The sequence below is a fragment of the Pinus tabuliformis genome, chromosome 4_1 (assembly GCF_031772625.1).
Source record: "Pinus tabuliformis cultivar Carrire ecotype Pingquan chromosome 4_1, CPIR1, whole genome shotgun sequence".
Classification (NCBI taxonomy): Eukaryota; Viridiplantae; Streptophyta; class Pinopsida; order Pinales; family Pinaceae; genus Pinus; species Pinus tabuliformis.
Genome location: NC_142303.1, coordinates 693,984,818 through 694,012,036, shown reverse-complemented (window position 1 = coordinate 694,012,036; position 27,219 = coordinate 693,984,818). Strand labels below are relative to the sequence as shown.

The window sequence follows — 27,219 nt, the reverse complement described above, 5'->3', positions numbered from 1 at the left end:
AATAGGAAGGGATAGTTAGCTGCACTTAAAGAGGGAGAGGATTGGGTTGAGCCCAGTAGGGGTCGATTACAGATGATCGATGAGATACATAGTAGAATTTGAGATAGTTTGGAGACCAATATTCAGGAGAAGAACATTCTAAAATAGGTGGAGGGGAAGACTCAGAAGTTTTTCCTACGAGATGGACTCTTTTTCTATGGGAACCGACTTTATGTTCCAAATTCATCTAGACTTAGGAGGCACCTCTTGAAGGAGTGTCGCGATTCTCCATGGGCTTACCACCCAAGGCAGTGTTGTTCTTTGGCATTTTTGGAGAGTGGGTACTTTTGGGAGAAGATGAGGGAGGATGTAGAGGTATATGTGCATATGTGCATAATTTGTCAGCAGGACAAATTAGATAACCAAAGACAAGGTGGATTGTTGTAGCCTTTATTGATTCCATAGAGACCATGGATGAGTGTTTCAATGGACTTCATCACTCAGTTACCATAGGTGCAGGGGTATAATGGAGTTATGGTCATTGTTGATAGTTTCTCTAAGTTTGTCACCTTCATTCCGACGAAGATACCATGTGGGGCTGAGAAGACTGTTGAACTATTATTTAAACATGTTGTGGAGTATTTGGGGATGCCATTAATTATTGTGTCTGACCAAGATCCGCAATTTACAAGTATATTTTGGACCACTTTGTTCAAGTTGGTTGGGACACAGTTGCTGCAAAGTTCAAGTTACTATCCACAGATAGATGGGCATAATAAAAAATTAATGCACTTCCGGAGGACTACTTGAGACATTATGTGATTATTAATATGAAGAATTGTCTTGAACTCTTAGATGTGGCTCAATTTTGCTACAATATGCAGAAGAGTTCCACAACTAGGTATAGTCCATTTGAGTTGGTCAATGGAGAAGTGCCAATTGTTCCACACACTATGCTATCGAGAGGATTTATGAGGAGTCCACATGCGAATATATTCTTGACAGCATAGGAGGAGACCTTGGAGTTAGCATGGGTGCACTTGCATGATGTTGCAAGGAAGATGAAGAAATGAGCGGACAAGGGTAGACAGGACGCACACTTCGAAGTTTGGGTTATGGTATTTTTGAGGATCACTGGAGATCATTTTTAGCCACCAAAAGGGATAGTGAGATCTTTGACGAGGACATATGAAGGGCCATTCTGGGTGAAGAAGTGATTTGGGGAAGTTTCCTATGAGTTGGAGCTTTCGAACCACATTCATAAGAAACATCCTGTGTTCCATATGAGTCGGCTCAAGAGATGTAGACTTAATTCACATCATCCTGAGAGGAAAACACCACCAAGAGGACTAGCCATGATTTTGGACAAGCCACACTTGATTTTGGACAAGATCTTAGGTCTTTGGACTGTAGGTGTTGGGAGTACTGCATGACAGGAGTTCTTTGTTCGATGGAAGAAAAGATCCGAGGAGAGTAGCTGGGAAATGGCGGATTTGTTGTGGAGGTGGAGGAAGGATATTATTGAGTATAATGATGAGCTAATGAGGTTGATAGGAATGCTGAGGATGGAAATGACTCATGGTGGGGGAGGATGTCAGGAGCTTGAGTCAGCATCACTGTCCTAAGGTGAGTCGGGCACCCAACACAGACCCACTTAACCGAAGTGCGATGGGCGCTCCCATGTGCGATGGTGGAGCGATGGGCAGATGCGCCCCAAAATGTGTGATGGGCGGGAGTGCCCAGGCGACTCGTGTAGTAGGTGACCAAGCGGGGGCGTGCCCGAGCGAGTCAACACAACAAGCGAGGAAGACTTAGCGAGCATATTTGGCAAGTGCAATGAGGAGTGCACACTTGGACGCACAAAACCAAGTGACAAGGCAAGTGGAAAATGTGGCTAAGTGTTGAGGGCAACCGTGAAGAGTTTATAGCGGGCAATGGGAAACACAATGTTGGCGGGCCGACGTGATGATAGGGTGTCATGGTCAAGTTGGATGGGTTGAAGCCCCTCAAGCGACACGATGAGCACCATATATATTATGGACGTGAGATGGAGGAAGGACATCAACCAACGAGAAACTATCTAGTTGCAAGGCAAGAGATGGAATTTCGGGTGAGCATATTATAGCGCAGTGCAGAATGCGGCAGAGGAATGGATGAGCTCGTAGAGTGGGAAAATTTGTTGAACGAGCAAAGTTTAGGTCGGGTAGCGGTGACCGCAGGGCGGGTGGACCGCAGACCCACGACAACATGTAACATGAAGGTCGGGTCCGGTCGAGTTCGTGCAGTGGCAAGCGTTGGGTGTTGTGGGTGTGCAATGACACGACAGGCGCAAAATGTTGCGTATGTGTAGCAAGGTCGGGTGCGACGTACGAGCAGAACTGGTTGGGAGATTACAGTTAGGTACGACATGGAACAGAACCAATCAGATGACTACAGTCGGGTCGTGTAATGGGTTGAGCGTGCGGACCCGAATGGCAGGCCAACCCATGCAGAAAACTGTAAAACCAGGTTAAGGCAGTTTGCTTCCCTATGATGTAACATTTGTAAACAGAAATTTATATATGATTTGATAAAGCATTAAAGTGTTAAAATTATGTCTCTTACATATAGTTGTAGTTGTTTAAAGTTATGAATTCCGCACATAATTGTTGTAAATAAATTAGTGAAGTTGAATATAGGCATTTCCAAAAATAATAATGGAAAAAGATAAGTGTATGTATTTAGTCGGTGCTACACATTACTCCAATCGGAAAATATGAATTGGGGCCATGAAAAGCATGGTCCCATATGCAATGGTGACCACACTATCCAATGGTCTACATGATCCAAATGGAAAATGGCATCGACCCATGATACTCATCCACCCATATTATTCATTGACCCATGGAATTTACCCATGGTATTGTAAATGGCATCTGCCTATGGTATTGTAAAATCCACCCATGGTATTCATTCACCCATGGAATTTACCCATGGTATTGTAAATGGCATCTGCCCGTGGTATTGTAAAATCCACCCATGGTATTCATTCACCCATGGAATTGACCCGTGGTATTGTAACTGAAAAATACTATAAGTAACAAGTCACATTTTGTAAAAGGACAGATTGTCTGCCACAATGTAGCCTTTACAGTTCAGAGGCATGTAGCCACACATCTCTTCTCAGAGATAAGCTACCATCGCCCTAGCTGGTTTATTTCCATTACTATTTTAAATAAAAGTTTCTTTGTGGTTTTGTTTATTGGGCATTCTCCTTATTTTTTTCTTCTGGCAATTCAAGTTTTCAGATCTTGGGGTCCTTTCCCCCAAGATCCATTGTAAGTTTTCAGATCTTGCGGGTCTCTCCCCCAAGATCCATTTCAATCTTTTAGATCTTGGGGGCCTCCTCTCAAGATCCGGATCAGTGGTATCAGAGCAGGTTATGATTCCATGGGAATGAGGGTTTGATGCATATTTCAGTTTCAAATTTTGTAGCAATATTCAACAAACTTCAGGCATGTGATATAACCTCCACAGAGCACTTTCTTGGGTTAGGCAAGAAGAATTTTTCTTTTTTCATTTTTTTGCAGGAATTTTTTTTTGGGTGGCGACTTTGCAGAACAGATCTAAAACATTGGGTACAAAATTTACAAAAAAAAATACCAGATCTGGATTCCTCTCGAAAAAATCACCCAATTTAAAAAAAAAATGGGTCGAATCGGAGTTCGGATGTGGGAGATATCGTTGATTTAAAATCAGCTATTTTATCAGAATTTTTGTGACGGCGGAACTGTTGCAGCGCGAATATGAGATCTCAGAGTGTCTAGATAAAGATTTCCAACTCATGGGAAGATGCAAAATGATCCTTCTGCTTCTAAAAATAGGTTATAATAAATATTATGAGTTATATTGGCCGAGTTATGTCCATTTTAATTCTGGAGCAGCATTCAGAGTGGGTTTCCATTGGAGACGTGCCCTCCCACCCCACTTTAGTAGGAACTTGCTTCACATTCATCAGTTTCAACATAGCATCATTCAGCTTGGGTTATTTGGAGACGTTCCCTCCCACCCCAGGCTATGTAGACACCTGCTACTTCATCAGCAACCAACATCATGGTTATGGGTCAACCGCATAAAATCCTTGTCATCGAAGTCCATTTGCTAGGCCGCACACTGTCAGAATCACAGTTAGTCACAAGCATTACAGGGTATCTCTATCCTCGGATCTTCGTTTATCAGGGTTTTGGGTTAACGACATCAAACCCTTATCTTCAATGGATCTTCATATTCAACAAAGGCTTCGCAGGAGGGAACTTTACGCAATGGGGACCATTGCTTCTTAAGGAGGGAGGAATGATCCAAATGGAAAATGGCATCAACCCATGGTACTCATCCACCCATATTATTCATTGACCCATGGAATTTACCCATGGTATTGTAAATGGCATCTGCCTGTGGTATTGTAAAATCCACCCATGGTATTCATTTACCCATGGAATTTACCCATGGTATTGTAAATGGCATCTGCCCGTGGTATTGTAAAATCCACCCATGGTATTCATTCACCCATGGAATTGACCCGTGGTATTGTAACTGAAAAATACTATAGGTAACAAGTCACATTTTGTAAAAGGACAGATTGTCCGCCACAATGTAGCCTTTACAGTTCAGAAGCATGTAGCCACACATCTCTTCTCAGATATAAGCTACCATCGCCCTAGCTGGTTTATTTCCATTACTATTTTAAAATAAACGTTTCTTTGTGGTTTTGTTTATTGGGCATTCTCTTTATTTTTCTTCTGGCAATTCAAGTTTTCAGATCTTGGGGTCCTTTCCCCCAAGATCGATTGCAAGTTTTCAGATCTTGCGGGTCTCTCCCCCCAAGATCCATTTCAATCTTTTAGATCTTGGGGGCCTCCTCTCAAGATCCGGATCACTACAACCATTTTGAACCCTTGTCACTCGAGGGACCACATTAATCCACAAACTAATAGGCTTTGATCCCGATGCGATGTTCGTTCATACAACAAAGAAATTTTAATTTAATATCAACCTCTACCATTGATGATCCACAATATGCCATAGAGATCGATGGTTCAAAACGATGGCGCTAACCCCCCTCCTTAGTGACATCAACTGGGGGGACTCAGAGTGCTTCTGTTATTGGCATTCCAACTAAAGGTTCCTGGCTTCCACTGAATGGTCTCTGCCCATTTCACCATCCTTTGGTTCATATCGAATAACATTACCCCTCCTCTCCTGTTGACATCACAGGGGGGTTGCGATTTTGGCCCACGAGGTTGATTCATCCAACATATCGTTATCGTCCATTGGGTTATGGCCCTTGCCTTTAATTATGGTGGTGTGGTTATACAGGTTGTCGGCCTAGCCTTCTAGGCTACGACCTTCCATCTGGTGCCTGAGATGCGGTGGTTTATGGTATCACATACCATTGCAATACATTATACGATAGTGATTTGGTGTTCTCCGCTAGTGATCTAGTGTTTACAACCTGACCCTTGGGGGTTGACCAACTGATTCAACAAATACAAATTTAGCATAACCAGTGGATCAACCGACTTCTATCCATAATACATTTGTATTACATGATATATTTACTCACACACACATTACGAGTTATATTGGTTTATATGTCTAGACACATATGAATAAGCGAGTTTTCGCGTGTGCATAGGTCGTACCTCTCAACATAACCTTGCAAGTAGTGAACCCTTATGGGACCACTTCGACATTATAGGCCGCACCCAAACACACAACTTTTCCTATACACCCAAGAACAGATCCAAAGCGCCCAGCATAAGCTTGGGGCTAATATAACATTGTTGGACTATTATTATTACACATATTATTGTCTATACACCTTCCACCATTTACGCAAAAGGTTCGATTGCATATTGGACCACACCCATGCGTATTAGCCATTAAGCCCAAACTATAACCATTTTAGTATTCAGTTTGATTATATTTTCAAGTGTATATATATATATATCTATATATGTATGTATGAGGTATTCACCATTCACATTTTGTTGATTGCATTAAACTTTCAGGCATTCTCACAGTCATGACAATGAGGACTATACACCTCTGTATGTAAATTATGCCCACTAAATTATCAGTTTCACAAGGATGTCACATAACTCTTCTACATGCCTATTATGATTTCAGATTATCAAGGATTAAATGCATTATTCATGAACGAAGATCAATGAGGTTAATATTATTTTATATACATCAGTGCCTAACGTTTTATTGTATCAACAACTTAATGACATATTAAACAGAGCGCACAAGACTCACAAAGATGTTCATATGTATGTGATTCCTACATAAAGGACATTAATGTAAAAACCACTCAAGAGTAAGTACGAGAGCTTAATTTTCTTTTTCATTACAGGATAAATATTAGCCATTCATGCAATGGATACATCGTTAATTTAATAGTCCAATACAAACTTAATGATAAGGAGTACATATAAAATGCTTATCTTGGAAAGAATTTGGGTAGCTGAGTTAGTGACAACCACTCTCCACCTAGCCATAAATGACTTATAACTAGTCCTCACTTGCAGTTGTCACCTTCGAGCCATATTCCAGAGACTAAGAGGGTTTTCTCAAGGGATTGAATACCAACTGTTGGTTGAATTTGGAATTCTAGAGGCTCTCCCACCTCCACCCTCCAACTAATCAAAAAATCAATGTGATGCACAGGGAGACCAGAGGCCTGCTGCCTCCACCCTATAGTTGTTCCACAACCAATAAACTCCAAGGGATTCAGAGGCTTCACCTCCACCCTTAAAACATATAACACAGTGATTCCACTCACTGAAGTGAGTCTAGAACCCATTGCCAAAACCAGATGAAACAAGTAAAGGAAGACTATAGAATTTCCCTTACTACGAATCCAATGGTTAAATTTCTACCCTAGGCTGTCAAGAGACTCTAGAAAAGACCATCTCCACCCTCCAGCCCCAAGGCATCCTAAGATTTACCCTCACTTAGAAAATTCCTCTCGTACTGATGTTGCTCAACCAAAATATTAGTAACTTCTCTGAGAGTTGTAACATGCCTAGAACCTCTCTATGTTGTTGTAGATGTCTTCAAATGTTTCCATACAGAACTCGGCACAGGTCTTTTTTCAGTGTTGTTTCCTTTATTGCTAAAAAAATGTGTTGTTTCATGTCAAGGTTGCTCATGAGGGTGTTATTTTGCTTCTTTTCCCATTTTTGTTGTTCTCTCTAAACCCTAGTATGTTTTCTGTGGTTTCATGTGTTCATAGTGATCTCCTAAGCGTGCTCTCTTCCTTAATTTCTTTTCCTCCTCTTTTTAATCTGTGTGCTTTTTGTTCTTAGTATCATTTTTTGTTCTCCACTTCCTCCTCGAGATAGTGTTCTCCTGTAGTTGTTGACCTCCTCATTTTCCACCTATTTGCGCAACCCACAACTCCATTATTTTGTGTCCTTTCTCTGCTTGTCAATTCCTCCAATGTAAGCATGCTATGCATACTTCTGTTTCAACCTCATAAATTTAGAGAAGCACCAAACCATTAAATCTCACCAACCAACCTTCAATGGTTGTCAACACAATTCATATTTTTCCTGTAGTAAGTAAACCTAAACATCCCAAGCAAGTAACCATCCTCAGTCCCTAGAATTCGTGTCCCTTAGCCCATTTCCGTTTTTAGTTTAAAAAATCAAAATACTTGAAATGTTTACATGGAATTCATAAGCAAAATATAACTGGGGTTGTCACAATCTCGACAGGAAAACCCTAGTTAAAATCCTTCTCCACACATATCTAAGCATAAGTAGTTTTAGAGAAATGGATGCAACTGTAATATTTGTTGATTGCATTTCCAATAGTAGCGAACATAGAGAAATTCCAAAGATGCATGGGAAGGTTTGGAAGCCTTACCCATACTAAGCCAAGGAGATTGCCATCGTAACTAAGTCAAAAGAAGGGGATCAGGGCTCCATGAAGAGACCAACACTACCTTAGAACAAGGGCTTGGAATCCTAGATGATCTTCTTATCCTCGAGGTTAGCAAAGAGAACATCAAAAAAACCCCAAGCTAGAGGGAAAATATTTAGATCTTGAGACAAGAAGGGTTTCCAAGTATAAAAATCCCACTTATGAAGATTATTCAACCGTGGACAAAATCCATTAAATCTATAGAAAAACCAAGTTTTGAAAAATATTTCGTAGTGTTGATGGCTTCATTCCCCATAAGAACATTAAAAGCAGGAGCTTCATGGAAAATTAGAACAACAATTCTGGATTTTAGCATGGTATTATAAGAAACCTAGACTTGATCTGTGTGAGAAGAAAGATTTGGGGAACAAGCTGCCATTTCTTCAAGATACACTAACTTCTCCATTGGACATAGGTATGCAGCATTATGGACTGCAAAATCTTGCTACAAGGTGGGGAAAACTGTAGACAATGGTCAACTAGGTCAAAACCCTAGTCGTGGTCAAAACCCTAATAGTCACGAGCCTCTTGCTGAGAGATTTGCTTTCTTAACTCAAAGCTATATATTATTACATAAAATTTATCCTTTTAAAATGTATTTTGTAAGCATGCCCATTTTTCATACAATCAACTTCAATTAAATACATTCTTATATCACATTTATTTAAAAAAAAATATTTATACATTATTAAATTATAAATTTTTTTAAATAATTATTATATAATTATTGTGGTATTAAACCCACAAAATCTTGATATTACGAAAAACTCTTAATTCAAATATATAAACTATATCGAACAAAATTAACTTAAAAATTTGAAATAAGATGCACACACATTATCACAATGAATTCCAACCATTAAAAATGTAGAGGACATCAAATTATAGAATTATACACTTCAGCTAAACCTTTAATGCTGTGTCTTTGGATCTAACAGTGCTATAAAATGACATCAAATTCAATAAGACCCATCCCTTGCTATGTTACGATGTATTTGTTCATCCGTAGTATGGGCCTGCTATTTCTTGACACCGCAATAAACAGCATGAACACGTGACATTTGAAGTGGCTGTGCCGTCCTAATAAGATGAAATTTCCATGTACATTCCACTGGTTAGTGCTTTGGCCCCGCATGGCAATTAGGTCCACCGTCCAGGGTTCCACCTTCAAGCTTCCAAACTTTCGTCGTCTGCAACTCTTAGGTCAAAAGGCTGGCCACGACTGACACCCCCTCACCTTCCAGGTAGACTCGGAATAATAAGACGCCCGACATGTAAGCATAGGATTGGTCACGTGCTGTAAAGCGACATATCTGTCGGACAATAGACCGGGGTTTCAATAAATACAATTTAATCCCACATACCAAAACTTAAAATAATTGAACGACACTTTTCTTTAAAGCGCAATAAACAGCTTCAACAACCAACACTACCACGGGCCGTTCAGCACTAATAAACTGCAAACGGTCCATCAGCAACACTAAAACAATACTCTGTTCCACATTGATTCACTACACATTCATTTTCTATGAAAAACCAAGACCAATCAATAGAAAACAAATTCTGATTTCACAATTTCTGTAACAGCAAATAACAACACTACGGTATTAATATGTACTATGTACACAGTCCAATCACACATTTCTTGTGCATTCCTTTCAACTGGCAAGATGCATTGCTATATGTAAAATTATTCGCAGAGATTTCAATGCTTTTAGGTGGTACTCACAATTCATACCCGTCCAACAATGGTACAACGGATTGCTGTAAGTGTTATTGCTCACTGTGCATCAGCATCATTTTAAAAAGGGTGGCAGCATGTGCAGTCCATTACCATAACATAAATTCATTGGAAACCGTTCATAAATTATATAAATTTCAAATGAAACATAGGACCTACAATTCTCAATTGCAGAGATTTTAAATGTATCATAAACATTATTTATTTATCAAATTCAAGTGGGAAGAAAACCAAGTTAGAGTGGATTTTCATGGAGAAGAAAATTAATTATAAAAGGGTAAGTTTTATATAGATGTAGTGTATTTTTTTTACTTATAAGGGATTTGCAAGTGATTAGTGGTAAATAACAATTTTTATAACAATGGGTAAATAACAATTTGTCTGGGTTTCATTTTAAATAGATTTTGAAATGTGTTTTATTAAAAAAAATTATTTCAAAATTTAAAAAAAAAAATAAGGAAAAAGATTTATTACAAAATTTAAAAAATAAAGAAAAAAAATAAATATTTATTTTGTTTCATTTTAAATAGATTTTGAAATGTGTTTTATTAAAAAAAATTATTTCAAAATTAAAAAAAAAAAAAAAAATAAGGAAAAAGATTTATTACAAAATTTAAAAAATAAATAAATAAATAAATATTTATTACAAAATAAATTTTTTAAATAAGAATGATAAGAAAAAAAAAAAAAATATATATATATATATATATATATTCTGTTTTCAAATATAAATTAACAGTGCACCGTAATTTAAACTTAATACATCATATAATTTGTTTTTGAAGTCTTATTTTTAAAAGTGATTTAAATATAAAAAATGGATTTAGATCAATCACAACTTTAATTTAGACGGCCCAATGAACAGGGAAGTAATGTGAAAAATAATAACTTTCAAATTTTGAGGAGCGAGGATGGAATTTGAAATGAAAAATTTTCATCATAAGGTATTTGGTCTCTATTAATATGATTTAAATTGTTATAGGATTTAAATTGTTATAGGATGATTAATTATTAATTTATTTATTTTTTTAAATTAATAATTTTAGTGTTAAAATAAATTTTCTACATTTATGGTAATTTTTTGATTGGATCGATTTTTTTTATTTTAGTTCCAAAAATAGAAAGAAAATAATTAATGATTTTATTTTTATTCAAGTTTAGTTTAATATTTGATTATTAAATATTTATTATTTTAGAAAGAAAAAATAAATAAATAAATTTGTAAATTTTACTTTTCTAAATTTTAATTTTTATATATTTTAGTAATCATATTTTAGAAAAAAATTATGAGGTTGTTTAGATATTTTCAAAAAAATATATATATATTTATTATTATTATATATATAATTGATATATGAAGTGGTTTTTTTAATTCGAACTCATTAAAATTTAGCAATATTATTTTAAAAAATTTATTGTTTAAAATATATGGTTAAATGTATAAATGAATTCGTCACTATGAAAAACTAATAAACACTCAAAAGCATTTTAAACAATTTAAATTTAAGTTTTTAAAAGTGTATAACCCTCATAAAGTGATGGTGGGAAATTAACAACTTCTGAAAAACCGTTAAAAATTAGAACATATGTAAAATAGAATTACAATAGATAAAGAGGAAGGTAGCCTATATTTTTTTGATCTTTTCTATTTTACAAGTTTTTAAATCGAATAGGTGTGAGAATCAAATTCAAATCGCCAAAAACGAATGAGAGGTAGTTGTTTGGACAAAGGAAAAACTCCTATGATGGAGTAGGAGTTTTTCCTTTGTCCAAACAAGATGGGCGCTATTTCTCGTCCAAAGGAGAAAGGGGGCTAGGGTCTCCTCGATATGCACCTTTTTGGCAAGGCGCTCATCTGCAAATCTCTTCACAGGGGCCTTTTTGGGAACGGTCCGTGGAGCTTCTTGATTAGACAAAAGTATCTTAAGGGCCGCCCCTTGGTTTACTGGTTCTACAGATCTTCGCTTGGAATCCGGAATGGATCTCCCATTTGGAACAGCTTCAAAAAGATCCAACCTTTCTTCAGGAAGTACCTCAAGTGGACTCTTTTCTCGGGTTCCAGTGTCCTTATTGGTATAGATCCAACTCTATACAATCTGGAATCCATGATTCCCCACTCTCTACTCTCTTTCTTTCATTCTAAAGGCTTCTTCACATGGAACTCTCTCATAGACTCCTGGTCCTCTCTTCAACCAATATGGAAAACCGACCTTCAGCTGGCCATCCCTCCCCTTCTCCGTCCCCTATGGCTTTCCTTCTCTGCACGCTTCTCCCACCTCGGGATCCTACAACTAGGCACAAAAGACTCTCTCATTTGGTCCACTGACTCCACCATCCATCCCATCTCTGTCCGGAAAATTTACTCTGTCTTAATCGCTGATCTCCCTCCCTATCCCGCTGTTTTTCCGTTTAAGTTCTGGAAGGCCCTTTGCCCCCTCAAAACCATCCTTTTCTCTTGGCTTCTCTTCAATGATAAGAACCTCTCCTGGGATGTTTTACAGAGAAAGGGTTGGCACGGTCCTGGGAGATGTCATCTTTGCCTTCAGGCGAATGAATCCAATTCCCACATGTTTTTCCAATGTCCCGCCTCCCAAGCAATCTAGTATGATCTCTCTGTGCTTTTTGGTTTTCCTCACTGTGTTTTCCCCTCTGTCCTGGATGCGTTTTCTTGGTGGGGTGATCAAAGTTCCACAAGGCAGGCTCTGTTCTGTCTCACATGCTGGAATATCTGGACGTGGAGGAACAGGTGCATCTTCCAGGCCTCCTGCCTGCCGCTGGTTTCCATTTTGCCTTCCATAATGGGGTCAATGCCCTCTCAGATTTAATTGGCTCAATACGTTTCTCTAACCGAGCCCTGTTCATTTTTGTATCGTGCATCTCATTCAGCTACGGGGCTTGTTTCTTCACATATGGCACCGAACTATGCTCTTCTGATTCACTGGCTGTGTTAATATGCGTTCCGGTTTACATCTCTTATTATGTTTTCTCACTCTATATTGCACAGTCATAAGCGCTCATTTGGCTCTCTATTTGGTCACCATGTTACTGTATTTTCTGCGCAGTCATATGCGCCCTTTCAGCTCACCATATAATCATCATGATACTTCCCCAGTTCGGATTCTGGCTGTGGCCATGCGCCTTCCATTCTGATATTCAGATTAAGACTATGTGTCTTCATGTAACCAAGACCCTTATATTTTCTCAATATAATATATTCTAATTTTTCCTACTGAAAAAAAAAGGAAAAACTCATTCTTGCTTTATATCGTTTTTATTAAAAGCAAATTTTCTTTTAATTAAGTTTTAATTTTATTTGACCATTCTCATATTTTTCCTTATCATTGGTAAAATTCTATTCTTTATAAGCATAAAAAAATAAAGTTCTAAAATTCTATTATTTTATATTTCCTTTCTAAAATCCATGGTTTAATTTTTTAATAAAATTCTTAAACCGAAAATAACAAACTGAAGAATAAATCTCACAGTGGATTTCCTAAAACAACCCACAAATATTTACAGATTTCGAGCAAAGAGCTTTCAAAGTAACCGCCCCTCTTTCAAAGAAAGAAGGTAAGATGGGCATAACAATTAAATCGACCTAATGGAAGAGTGTTACAGTTAATTAAAACTCCAAAAACGGCCGCCGTTTCAGGAAAAATGATTCATAATAGATTTACTAAATGTGCATAATTGGCAATTTCTCTATTACTTGTTTCAATACACAAATTGTTCTTGAGAAACGAAGCAAATAAATCTTGAACAGAAAAATCAATTTACAATTGTAGAAACTTTGAGAGATCATGGGCTCAACAAGCGAAGCCGGTTTCCTGGATGGTATTCAAGCGAGGTCTCCAAGATCTTCTTTTGGAAATGAAGTACTCCCTAAATGCCACCTTCAAATCCGGGTCATCGCAGCCCCACAATAACTTCTCATCCATCGAAATACACCCCTCTCCGAGGGGGTCACAAGTCGAATCTACGCTTCTCTGCCGCTCCGCCACCCTAGACACCTCCTTTCTGGTGGCTACTGGCAACCTCGCCACCAAGGCCACTAAATTCTCGGTCGACAGGTCGGAGTCGAGGAGTGAGAGCGGCAAGAGAAAGTAGAGCTCTCCCAGCTAGAGATCCTCGTCGAGCTGCAGGGGGCGGCAATTGACGGCGAAGATATCACGCGAAGAGCATATGAAATGGCAGGGGTAGTTTTGCGGCACTCGCTTGACGCTAACTGGTGCTGGAAACTCGTCCAACTGGCCGTTGAGGTGGACGACCCTGATAGCCTCGGGATTCATCGCATTCGTCTGCCGGAAGCATGAGGCAATCTATAAGGACATGTGGTCCATGAGACAGGTAGGGCGACTCCACCGTGTAAAGGAGACATGAAAAAATGCGTGCGAAGTGTTTTGAAGACGAGTTTATACGATGTTGGGCAAGTTGAGAGGGCGGTCCCACGAGTTGGACGGGCCGACCCTTCACTCGAGCAAAGGCAACATGTTGAACGAGTCGACTTAGGCGTTGGGCGTGGGTCGGTCGGGTGACATAACCCACCACCCGCCGGTATATATAGGAGGGCGTTTGGAGGCAAACGCCATCATTCGATCATCACGAGTTCGATCAAAGGAGTTTTGCAGTGCGTGAATGAGCCTGTACGACGGGCAGAACTCGGGTGAAAAACTCGTGCAGAAAAGTCGGGTGAGAAATTCGAGCGAAAAACTCGTGCAAGAAACTCGTGCAGAAAACTCGGGTAAGGTCGTTGGGTAGGAAACTCAGGCGAGGTCGTTCGGGCGAACTAGGTGAGGTCGTTCAGGCAAACCGGGTGAGGTCGTCGGGCGACCGGGGTGAAGTCGTTCGGGTGACCCTGGTGAGGTCGTTGGGTGACCCAGGTGAAGTCGTTCGGGCAAGCCGGGTGAAGTCGTGTGGTGACCCGGGGGAGGTCATTCGAACGAACCGGGTGAAGTCATGTGGCGACTCGGGCGAAGTTGTGTAGCGACTCGGGTGAAATTGTTCGGGTGAACGGGTGGACGTGCGAACGGGCGGCCAGGTGAGGGCGTGCCATGCACGTCGAAACGAAGAATCGTGCAGACGGGCGACTTGGGTGAGGGCACGTCGTGCACGACGAAACGGTGGAAACAGTGAAGTGTTGGAGTTGTGAACAGAGGTGTGACTCGTGCGAAGGCGCCTGCGTGTGGCGACTTGGTTACGACGAAGCGCGCCCAAGTTGAGAAAACAACCAAGCGCGCCCAAGTAGGGAAAACAACACGATCATGCGACAAGGTGAACAAAAGGTTAGTGAGTCATGCGGCGACCATGCAGAGGCGTCGATGAGCTGGGCAATTGAATTTGCCGAAGTTGGAAATTTGGCTAAGTGTAAATTTTGGATTTCCCAAGATTTAACTTGTACTTATAAAAGAAGATTATATATATTGATTCGGGCAGACTCATATTACAGGGAGTTGCCCCTCCCTTTATACTGTTGTGCATTTCTATTGTATAATGTTGTTTATGTGAATGTTATGGGCTTTTACTGTATAAAGGACAAAGATAATACTTGGTAACGAAAAATAAACTAAGTATGGAATGTAAGTATTGGTGAAAAGAAAACGGTTGGTAGTGCCGCACCTCGCTATAGTGCGGTTGGAAGAGTACCGCCAGTGTAGGGGTGTGATAGGTGGTATAAGAGCTGATGATCAGGAAGCTGGTCGGGTTGACAATGAAGTGTTGATCCCACTGCATTATCGTGATAGGTGGTATCGGAGCTGGTGAACTGAATCAAGGAGCTGATTCTACGAAGACCGAAGACTTGAAAGGGAGTTCAAGTTTTGCAGGCGATAGGTGGAACATCAGGGTGATTCAGGGGAATGGTGAAACAGGTTTAGCAGAGGAGAAGCTTTGTGCTTCGGCCAAGCTAAACGACAAGGCATAGCAGGTTTAGAAGATTGCGAAGGGAAGCTCTTTCTTACCTTATACATGTTGAAGCAGTTGAAAGAAGAGAATCCCCAGATTCGAAAGGAACTTGAAGTCTTGGAAAGGAATGTTGAAGACGAACTTCTTCAACTTGGTTGAACAATGGAGCAGGATGAAGTTGCAGATTGTGCTGACAAGGAAGAGGAATACATGATGGTTGAAGATGTTGTAGATGTGACAATGATGGAGAATGAACTTGAGATTGATCAAGTTGGACCAGGATTGTGCAATTTGCAGACATGGATGGATGGGGATACTCACATGGAGGAGCCTCATGATGATGATGTAAGTACTATTGATACTTATGTTTCATTTGAGCATTTGGTAGATGGAGCGTATGCAAGGAAGAGCAAAGTCAGTTTGCCGATGCTGGGAAGCATCTTACCATGGATGTCTATGATGAGACCTTGTATGGAGAAGCAAGGATTGTTGACTGTTGTAGGACTTCTTGGGGTTGTTTGTGACCTTATGGTAGAAGGTATAAAGGCCCGTGACAAGGGAGGAACATGATGATCATTGCAGAGGATTGGGTCATGCTTTAGCCACATGGAGAATTGGCTAAGTGCCCGGCATAACTCATGGACAGATTGAGGAGGGCACACACTTGAGGTATGATGATGATACTTGGGTGGACTTCTCATGGCCGAGACCAAGAGCAAGTCTTGGTGGAACCTTTAGTGGGGGAGCTATGATGGAAGAGAATCATGATGATGATGATATGGTTGGGTGATCGAGTTCATTGGACCGAAGATTGCAGACTTGGATGAGGATGACCGAATGATGTGATGAGTCTACTTGGTTGAACTACATGGGCAACTTGAGTCATGGACATCAGGTTGGAGACATGGAGCATCGCAGTGTTATGCAGGGACATCCAATGAGGAGTGCCAAGATAGGGATGTTGTGCAGGTGGATTCGCTCGTGTGACATCGAGATGTTTTGGTTATGCGCCAATGGAGAAGTTGTGCACTCTTGTACAACAAGGCCATGGACTTGGATGGAATTGTGAGTAGACTATGGAGCATTCCTACTACATGGAGAGCTGAGGCATCTTGCAGAGACCTTTGGGCCGATACTTGTATGCTCGCTGGATGTTGGTGGGAGATGACTCATGGAGCTCATGATGACATGAGGTTGTGACTTGATGAGTTACAACGATGATGATGCCTTGGTGACAACACTTGGGCATGGGTTGTGCTGAGACTTAACCATTTTTTACACATGGGCGCTGATTGATCTATGATCATGGACAACACATGGAGAGATGAGGCAAGTGCATACTTGTTTCTATGGCAGACTTGAGGGATGGCACATATAGATATGATAGAAGTTGCTTCATGGACATGGATGTGGCACATCGAGAGTCGGGAGATGATCTCTTCACTGTGAGGAGATGGATGTTTTGCAAATGGATGATGATATTGGATATAAAACATCATGGACAACATGTTGCAGATGAGATGGAGGCTACTTCATGGACCTGAGCATGGCTTATACTTATGTGGAGATGGATTCTCGATCGAGTTGCGGATGTGACGGGATGTTCTGAGAAACGACTGATGATGACATGAGGATGTGCATTCTCATGGTTTAAGCGTGACAGTTGCACTGATGACCCGACTAGTTCAAACATGGGAGCCGGCATGTACATAGATGTGTTAGCATTTGTTGGAGTATCATGGCAGCAGTTCACACGAGGATGACACGTGATGAGATCGACACGATATGTTGCAGGTGTTGAGAATGTAACAAGATGACAGAGCTTAGTGGAAAGGAGTCACCTTCACTAACTGGGCCCGTAGGCAAGTTATGGTGCAAAGTCTATTTTTAGACTATGTCTATTTTTAGACATATGGATCATGTCTATGAGTTGCAGGTTGTTGTTTATGGATGATTGGTCATGTTGGGAAAAATAGATGGACTTCTATTTTTGGATCATAGCAGGAGTGATCAGAGTCTATTTTTAGATTGCTAGTCAAAAATAGAAAAGTCAAATATTATTGTCTCATAATAATATTTAGACTATAAACTTTATCTTATTCTCTTGGAGCACTTCAGTTTGAGCTACAGATGTGGCACATGCAGCTGTCAGAAGGAATTATGCTTTTCTTATGAATCAGTTGAGCTATTGCATGCAAGACATCAGTTAGAACTCATGCATGTGAGTTCTGTGGAGTTGGATGTGGATTTGATGGAGTTGTGCTCAGTTTGACTTTGTTAAACTAGTTGTAATTAGTCTAATTGCAAATAGACTAATGATGAGTTATGTGAATTAATTATTAACTCATAATGCAACTGAAGAATACATCAGTTAACTCAGTGCATGTACAGTTCAGTGGAGACAAGTGTTAGAGGTTGAAATTGCTATCAGTTGTGACTATAGTTGTGCATGAGATCTTGCACAAGTAATGTATTGAGTATGCCCATGATCATTTCCCAGTACATGCCCAGTAGAATAGCCTGTGTTCACGTGATTTACAGTGTGAGTGATTCTTAGCAGGTATTGTGCAATAGAGGCAGGGAAAGCAGCGGAGGAGATTTGAATCTATGACTGGTTTGGATCTGAGCTAGTTTTGTGTGTAACAGGTGGAGATAGTGTTGGATACTTGTGAGAAGTATTCTACTATGTAATGTTACATGTTCTCAATCATTAATATACAAATAGTGTGGGGTTTTCAGCTGTAAGCTTTCCCCGGGATACATACTGTGTTAATGTGTGCATGCGATTGATGTTTCAATGTTTTTTATGCTGCTAAATTGTTGATCAACGTAGAGGAGGTTATCTATTATGTATGTATTCCACAATAGTGTATAATCGGGATAATCTCTGTTGAATATGTGTTTATTATTCAAAATTTATACATGGTATCGGAGTTGTTGATCATCAGATCTACTATTCAAGAAGTTTTTACATCTTATTTCTTCAGGCAGAGTCTATAATCGGGCCAGGTAGCCTCTGGATTCATCCTTCCTTTGGAAGGTGAGATATCTGGTAAAAGCCCATACAGTCAATCTCTGTATGAGAAATACTTTGTTCTCACGAATCTTAGATCAGAGGCGGTTGAGTTTGGTGCTGGTGGAATTCGAATTTGCAGCAGTGTTTTTTTGGTATCAACGTGGCAATGTCTTTCAACGGATTACGATTGGAGTATGTTCTTGAGGGCAGCTCGAACTATATTGCATGGAAGGACAGGATGGAAGCGGTGTTAGAAGATAATGGGCTAAAGGAGTTCATAGAGGCTGAGGTCCCAAAGCCTATTGATGCTGTCGCAGCTAAGGCTTGGCAAAAGAAAACAACAAAGTGTAGAACGATTCTGTTGGAGGGCGTGAAGGATCACATTGTGTCCAGCCTGCATGGAAAGGCGTCTCCATACTTGATGTGGAAAGCGTTGACAGATCTATTCCAAAGAAAGAGCGATCAGAGGAAGCTGGCGCTCAAGGATAAACTCAAAAACATCAAATGTGAGAAGGGAGACAGTTTGCCCAAGTATCTCACAAAGTTCACTCAGTGCAGAGATGAGCTGGGAAGTGTGGGGGTGACTGTCGATGATGAGGACTTGGTGAGCTTGGCTCTACTTGGTCTTCCGAAGAGTTGGCATTCCTCTCAAGACTCTGTCAATGGTCGGGAGAAACTGCCAAGATGGAAGAGACTTTGGTCAGATCTTATGTAGGAAGAGATCAGGCAGAATACCAGAGACGGATCTTCATCAAAGGGACCTGATGAAGAAAATTTTGCTTTGGCTGCCAAAGCAAAGAAGGGGAAGAGCAAGAAAGCTTCTCAGTGTGGTGCGAAAGGCAAGAAGCAGGACATGTCCAAGGTGAAGTGCTTTCACTGTCACCAGCATGGACACTATGCCACTAATTGTCCGCAGAAGAAGAAGAACAAGCAAGCTGCTGGATCTGCAGCAGGAGAGGCTTTAGCCTCGCAGTTTGAGCTTGATTTTTCATTGATCGCATGCTTGGTTTCAAGTGTGATGGGATCGGTATGGTTCTTGGACAATGGTGCATCTTTTCACATGACAAGAGATCGAGATTTTTTTTCTAATCTGGAGGACAAAGATCTTGGAGTGCACATTGAGATGGGCAATGATGGTAGATACATTGTGACCGGTATCGGTACCATTTCCTTTGAGAGGGAGTCTAGTAAACCCTTCGTATTGAAGGAAGTGATGCATGTTCCAGGATTGAAGAAGAATCTTATCTCTGTGGCGATGTTAGAAGACAAGGGATATGATGTTGTTTTCAGCGAGGGAAAGGCTTTCCTGCGCAACAAGACAACTGGAGAAACCCAGAAGATAGGTGTTCGAGTAATGAACCTTTATCAGTTGCATGTAGATGGATACACAACAATGGCATGCAAGGCAGAAGAATTGGTGAGCCGGGATGATGGCGAGCTGTGGCACAGGAGATTGGGTCACCTTCACCATGGAGCCTTGAAGATACTGCAGCAGATCACTATAGGGCTTCCTAAAGGCACTCTTGCGCAGTCAAATCAGTGCAAGGGGTGTACTTTGGGAAAGTTTGTGAAAGCTTCCTTTCACGATAAGGATAGTCGTGTCACGACGATCCTTGAGAGAATTCACACAGACGTGTGTGGACCTTTCTCAGTAGCTTCGACAACAAAACACAGGTATTATGTGATGTTTGTTGATGATTTCTCTCGTAAGTGTTGGATCTTTTTCATGCAGAAGAAGAACGAGACATACTCAAAGTTCTGTGAGTTCAAAGCACTAGTCGAGGAGTCGGGGAAGAAGGTAAAGGATCTTAGGAGTGATAATGGTGGTGAATACATCTCTAGCGAGTTCAAGGATTTCTGCGGTGCAGAAGGGATTCGAAGAGAGCTCATATCTCCCCATAACCCACAGCAGAACGGGGTTGATGAGCGGAAGAACAAAATGATCATGGGTGCTGCACGGGCGATGTTGCATGATCAGGGCCTACCCCTTCACTTGTGGGCAGAAGCATGCAATACAGCAGTATATGTGCAGAACCGTTGTCCTCACAGGATACTTGGCATGAGTACACCCGAGGAGGCTTATTCTGGTAAGAAGCCTGATCTTTCTCATTTGAGGATTTTTGGTGCTAACGTTTACATGCATGTGACGAAGGATGCCATGAAGAAGTTGGAGCCGACCGCAGAGGTTGGAATATTTGTGGGGTACACTGATATGCCCCACAACTATCGTATTTATGTGCCAGACAATGGTAAGACTGTTGTGTGACGGGATATAAAATTTCAGGAGGAGAAAGCCATGAAGTGTTCGCTTGAGAGGGAGCTGCACTTGCACGCAGATGAGGAGCTGTTAGTTCCTAAGGATGAGCTTCAGGATGTGGATTAGCCACAGGATGAGGTTCATGGAGTGGAAGAGACCACTCATGCAACGCCAACTATCAGAGGGCGAAAGCGCTTGACAGAAGCTGAGTGACTAGCTCAAGATGCAGAGAAAGTTGTAGGACCACCTACAGCGCAACGCAGGCAGAGACAGTCACCTGATCGGTACACTGGATACATGGCTCTTATGAGCAAATGTGTTGTGACTGAGCCATCCTCTTTCGAGGAAGCTGTGGAGGATCTCGCATGGGTAAACGCCATGGTGGAAGAGTATGATTCGATTGTCAGAAACAGTGCATGGGAGATTGTTCCTAGACCGGAAGAGAAATCAGTGGTGGGTTCGAGATGGATCTACAAAGTTAAGCAGGCAGCTGACGGGAGTGTGGAGAAGTACAAGGCAAGATTTGTTGCCCGAGGCTTTTCACAGATAGAGGGGATCGATTATGAGGGGGCCTTTGCACCTGTCGCAAGGTATTCTTCCATACGGACGATTCTTGCTCTCTCAGCGCAAATGGGATGGCACATTCATTAGATGGATGTGAAGACTGTGTTCCTTCCTGGAGGTTGGAGGAAGGAGGATGCTACTTCAGGGGAGGTAGTGGATGTCACTGTTTATTGACAGTTAGTGGAGTCGCATGTGTGCAGGCCCAAGAGAGGCACATCGGGATATGGATCTTGGTACAGACAGGAGGATGTAGATTGGGCAGGGAGCTCAACGGACGACATCAAGTACCATCATATCAGAGGTTGTGTGCAACGGAGAATCATGTTACTTTCATACATTCCAACGGAGGATCAGGATGCTGATATCTTGACGAAGGTGCTCACCAAGAGCAAATTCGAATACCACTGAAGCAGGATAGGGGTTGCTGATAATCCATATCTTATTGAGAGGGAGTGTTGAGAATGCAACAAGATGATGGAGCTTAGTAGAAAGGAGTCGCCTTCACTAAGTGGGCCCACAGGCAAATTGTGGCGCAAAGTATATTTTTACACATATGGATCATGTCTATGAGTTGCAAGATGCTATTTATGGATGATTGGTCATGTTGGGAAAAATAGATGGACTTCTATTTTTGGATCACAACAGGAGTGATCAGAGTCTATTTTTAGACTGTTAGTCAAAAATAGAAAAGTCAAATATTATTGTCTCATAATAATATTTAGACTATAAAATTTATCTTATCCTCTTGGAGCACTTCAGTTTGAGCTACAGATGTGGCACATGCAGCTGTCAGAAGGAAATACGCTTTTCTTATGAGTCAGTTGAGCTATTGCATGCAGGACATCAGTTAGAACTCATGCATGTGAGTTCTGTGGAGTTGGATGTGGATTTGATGGAGTTGTGTTCAGTTTGACTTTGTTAAACTAGTTGTAATTAGTATAACTGAAAATAGGCTAATGATGAGTTATGTGAATTAATTATTAACTCATAATGCAACTGAAGAATACATCAGTTAACTCAGTGCATGTACAGTTCAGTGGAGATAGGTGTTAGAGGTTGAGATTGCTATCAGTTGTGACTATAGTTGTGCATGAGATCTTGCACAAGCAATGTATTGAGTATGCCCATGATAATTGCCAGTATATGCCCAGTAGAATAGTCTGTGCTCACGTGATTTCCAGTGTGAGTGATTCTCAACAGGTATTGTGCAATAGAGGCAGGCAAAGCAGCAGAGGAGATTTGAACCTGTGATTGGTTTGGATCTGAGCTAGTTTTGTGTGTAACAGGTGGAGATAGTGTTGGATACTTGTGATTATTATTGTACTATGTAATGTTACATGTTCTCAATCATTAATATACAAATAGTGAGGGGTTTTCAGCTGTAAGTTTTCCCCGGGATACATACTGTGTTAATGTGTGCATGCAATTGATGTTTCATTGTTTTTGATTCTGCTAAATTGTTGATCAACGTAGAGGAGGTTATGTATTATGCATGTATTCCGCAATAGTGTATAATTGAGATAATCTCTGTTGAATATGTGTTTATTATTCAAAATTTCTACAGCATGAAGCATGTAGCTTGAGATGGAGAGGTCAATGTTCCACGATGGGGAGCAACATGTGGAGATTGTGACAGGGTGATTGATGATCATGGATTGAGAGGATCTTCCGATGTATGACATACTGATGGAGTATATGCCTTGGTATGGATATCTTAGTGACAGGTGGTTGCCGGGATGAAATATTGTTGAGGACGATAATGATTTCAGGTGGGGGAGGATGTAAGGACCTGTGGTCTGTGCGACGGGAAAAGCGACTCCACCGTGCAAAGGAGACATGAACGAATGCGTGCGAAGTGTCTTGGAGACAAGTTTATACGATGTTGGGCGAGTTGAGAGGGTGGTCCCACGAGTTGGGTGGGTTGACCCTCCACTCGGGTGAAGGCAACATGTTGAACGAGTCGGCTTGGGCATTGGGCGTGGGTCAGCCGAGTGACATAACCCACCACCCGCCCGTATATATTGGAGGGTGTTTGGAGGCAAACAACCATCATTCGATCATCATGAGTTCGATCAAAAGAGTTCTGTAATGTGTGGATGAGCCCGCACGACAGGCAGAACTCGGGTGAAAAACTCGTGCAGAAAAGTTGGGTGAGAAACTCGAGCGAAAAACTCGTGCAGGAAACTCATGCAGAACACTCGGGCGAGGTCGTTCGGGCAAACCAGGTGAGGTCGTTCGGGCGAGCCAGGTGAGGTCGTCGGGTGACCAGGGTGAAGTCGTTCGGGCGACCCGAGTGAGGTCATTGGGCAACCCAGGTGAAGTCGTTCGGGCAAGCCGGGTGAAGTCGTGTGGTGCCCCGGGTGAGGTCGTTCGGGCGAACCGGGTGAAGTCGTGTGGCGAACCGGGTGAAGTCGTGTGGCGACCCGGGTGAAGTCGTGTGGCGACTCGGGTGAAATTTTTCGGGTGAACGAGTTTGGGTGAACAATTGGACGTGCGGACGAGCGGCCAAGTGAGGGCGCGCCGTGCATGTCGAAACGAAGAATCGTGTGGATGGGCGACTTGGGTGAGGGCACGCCATGCACGACGAAACGGTGGAAACGGTGAAGTGTTGGAGTTGTGAACACAGGTGTGACTCGTGCGAAGGCGCCCACATGTGGCGACTTGGTTATGACGAGGCGCACCCAAGTTGGGAAAAAAACATGATCGTGTGACAAGGTGAACGAAGGGTTGGTGAGTTGTGCGGCGACCGTGCAGAGGCGCCGACGAGCTGGGCAACCGAGTTTGCCGAAGTTGGAAATTTGGCTAAGTGTAAATTTTGGGTTTCCCAAGATTTAACTTTTACTTATAAAAGAAGATTATATATATTGATTCGGGCATACTCATATTGCAGGGAGTTGCCCCTCCCTTTATACTGTTGTGCATTTCTATTGTATAATGTTGTTTATGTGAATGTTATCGGCTTTCACTGTATAAAGGACAAAGATAATACTTGGTAACGAAAAATAAACTAAGCATGGAATGTTAGGCATAGTCTACAATCGTAAGTATTGGTGAAAAGAAAAGGTTGGTAGTGCCACACCTCGCTATAGTGCGGTTGAAAGAGTATGTTATATACCTAGGGGGGATAACATGGGGTACAAAGGGAGGTACCCAAGGTAATAATGTAATAATGGGATGGGCCATAGTAATAAATAAGGTGGTTAACCCATATCATGTAAGGGACCACAAGTAGTTAATAATAATGTAATGGGCCCATGGTATTAGTTTGATGGTAGGAGGAAACCATGGTAATGACTCATGGTATTGTATGTATGAGGCCTATAAAGAGGCTAGAGACTCCACATTGAGGGGTGTGAAGGATTATTGTATGAACAGGCATATGTCTTGTGGAGCGTTCTCCTTCCTTAAGGAGTGAATATATGGTGTTGCCCTACCTTAAGGGTTTGATCAATAAAGTGAACTATTTCTATCTATGGGATCGATTGTGTCATGCCAGTGTAGGGGTGTGACACAATTGATCCCATAATTGTTGTATGCAAAAACCAGTTGCAAATTAAATAAGCTGCGAATACAAAATTGTGATAATCGAACTCTTGACAAACGAAGTGTTAGACAAGTGTCTGATAATGAATAAAGGGCGTAGATTGTGTGCGAAATTGGAGATTTATTTAGCCGCTGGATTGATTGAGAGAATGGAGGCTGACTAAACTAAACTTTGGGCGACCACCAAATTTGTAATGGGGGCATTTTGTCGCGACTCCAGGTTGGGCAAAAAAAACAAGGAGAAAAGGATGCTGAGTCAGCGAGATGGTGTTAATGACACGTCATACAACAAATCAGCGACAGATAAATATTACTTATCTTCCGACAGAGTATTTGAAGTCCTGACAATACCTGGAAAGCACAACAAACTCTACCAACGTGTGAAACATTGCACATATATGTATTAATATTTTAAATACATTTTATATACTTTTCGTTTTTTTGCACTATTTTAACTGAGCTTTGAGTAATGGTTAGTTTAGGCGAGTTTTGAGACAAGTGGCATAATTAGTTTATGTGATTGTTGAGATTTTATATTTTTTTTGTCTGGTGGTTTTTTTGAGTGCTAAGATGGTTGCTGGTATGGATTGTTCCGTTGTGGTTGGACTGGGGTTGGTTTTGCCAGGGCTCTTGCTCCTTACTGGGTTGTGGAGTTTGGTGGGCTTTTCAGGCAAGGTAAGAAAGCAAGATCTATGCATGAATGATTTGTTAAGATGATTAGTATGATTGATTTGTGGTTTGATTAATTGTTATTTAAGGGTATTTAAAAGTGTTGTCTAAACATAATATGTTTCATAGTTTTTGTTTGGAAGATTTTTTAGGTGGTAACTCTATAACAGGTCATTCCTCCTATCTAAAAAAGAATCTTAATTTCTGTTGTTTAAAATGACTTTTTATTTTATATATAGATTCAACACTCTAAAAAAAGATTGGGCACTGGATTATGGAGAGTTCGCAAAATAAACTTTGATTCTAACCATTCTTGCAGTATTTGAGCAAAAACACCTCCACAAAGTGTTGAATTTGATCAGAAAAACCAAAAGCATAATAGATAGGCTAATGTGTATCTAAGTAGTCAAAATCACTTGAGGATCCCACCAGGTCTTGACCACACCAACCATTAACATGGTTGAGCTTTTGCCTAGGGAGTTTCAAACTAGTAACCTTTCTACCACATAATGGCTTAACAAAACACCCTGTTACCATTTACCTTATGCCCATGAAAAAAATAACATTTTATATTTTTATTTTTATTAGGATTTAAATTTTTTATTAATTGTCCATGGGGTTTGTCAAACGGATCTTGTATAAATGGTAATTGGGTTTTTTGTTAAGGCACTCCTTGATGTGAAGTCACTGGTTCAATTCTCTGTTTATTTTGGGGTGATATATTAAATATGATGAAAAAATAATCTTGCCTAACTTATTAAAAAAAATTATTAATTATTTTGAATTTAAAATATATAAATTCTAACCATTTGTAATTACAATTATTTTTTATTGTTAACTATTTTAATTCTTATAATGAATCTATTTATTTAATATTTTTATCTATCCATTTATTTAATAAATATAAAATTATAGAAATAGGTATATGACATCATTTTTGGCATATTCCCATCGGATTTCCCTCGCATCAAATGCGGAATTATTTGTCTAATATAACGGCTGAGTCTTTTTTATCCGTAACTGGATATTGAAGCCGCTTTAAACTCCAACATCTTTTTACCTTTTGGATTTTTTCATTGAGCCGCATCGAATGAGTAATTGTTTTTATTATAGAAACTTCCTTAATCTCAATGTTACTTCACAGCTTATCATATTTTTAGAAGTTATCATATTTTCAAATTTTGGATTTTTTTAAAAAGAGAATTGGCATTAAATAACTATCTATTAATTTAGTAAGTTTGGTGGTTTATCGAGACTCTTTTTTTTTCAAATAAATATTTTTAACCCATATTGTTTCTTTATATTTGTAATGTTTATGGTAATTACAAAGATGTATTTGTTGGAAGCATTAATTCCAATCACCAAACCTATTAAATGCTTAACCATTGAGAGTTTAGGAGATGACCTCGAGATTTTTGGAGACTTCAGGTAGCATCCTGAAGAAGCCATCGACAACTAGAATCCAGAAACTTCTCAGCTATGTATAAAAATCATTGCTTGGTAATGGAATGGGTAAGCTGTGTTTGTGTTCAATCCAGTGTGCGTTCTCTGATTTGGTATCAGAGCGAGGTAACTCTC

General features: G+C 40.5%; 1 pseudogene; it reads right to left on the bottom strand.

Annotated features, from left to right (window-relative positions):
- Positions 1-13,497: 13,497 nt before the first annotated feature.
- On the bottom strand, positions 13,498-25,361 carry LOC149178039 (uncharacterized; annotated as a pseudogene).
- Between the last annotated feature and the right edge of the window lie 1,858 nt (positions 25,362-27,219).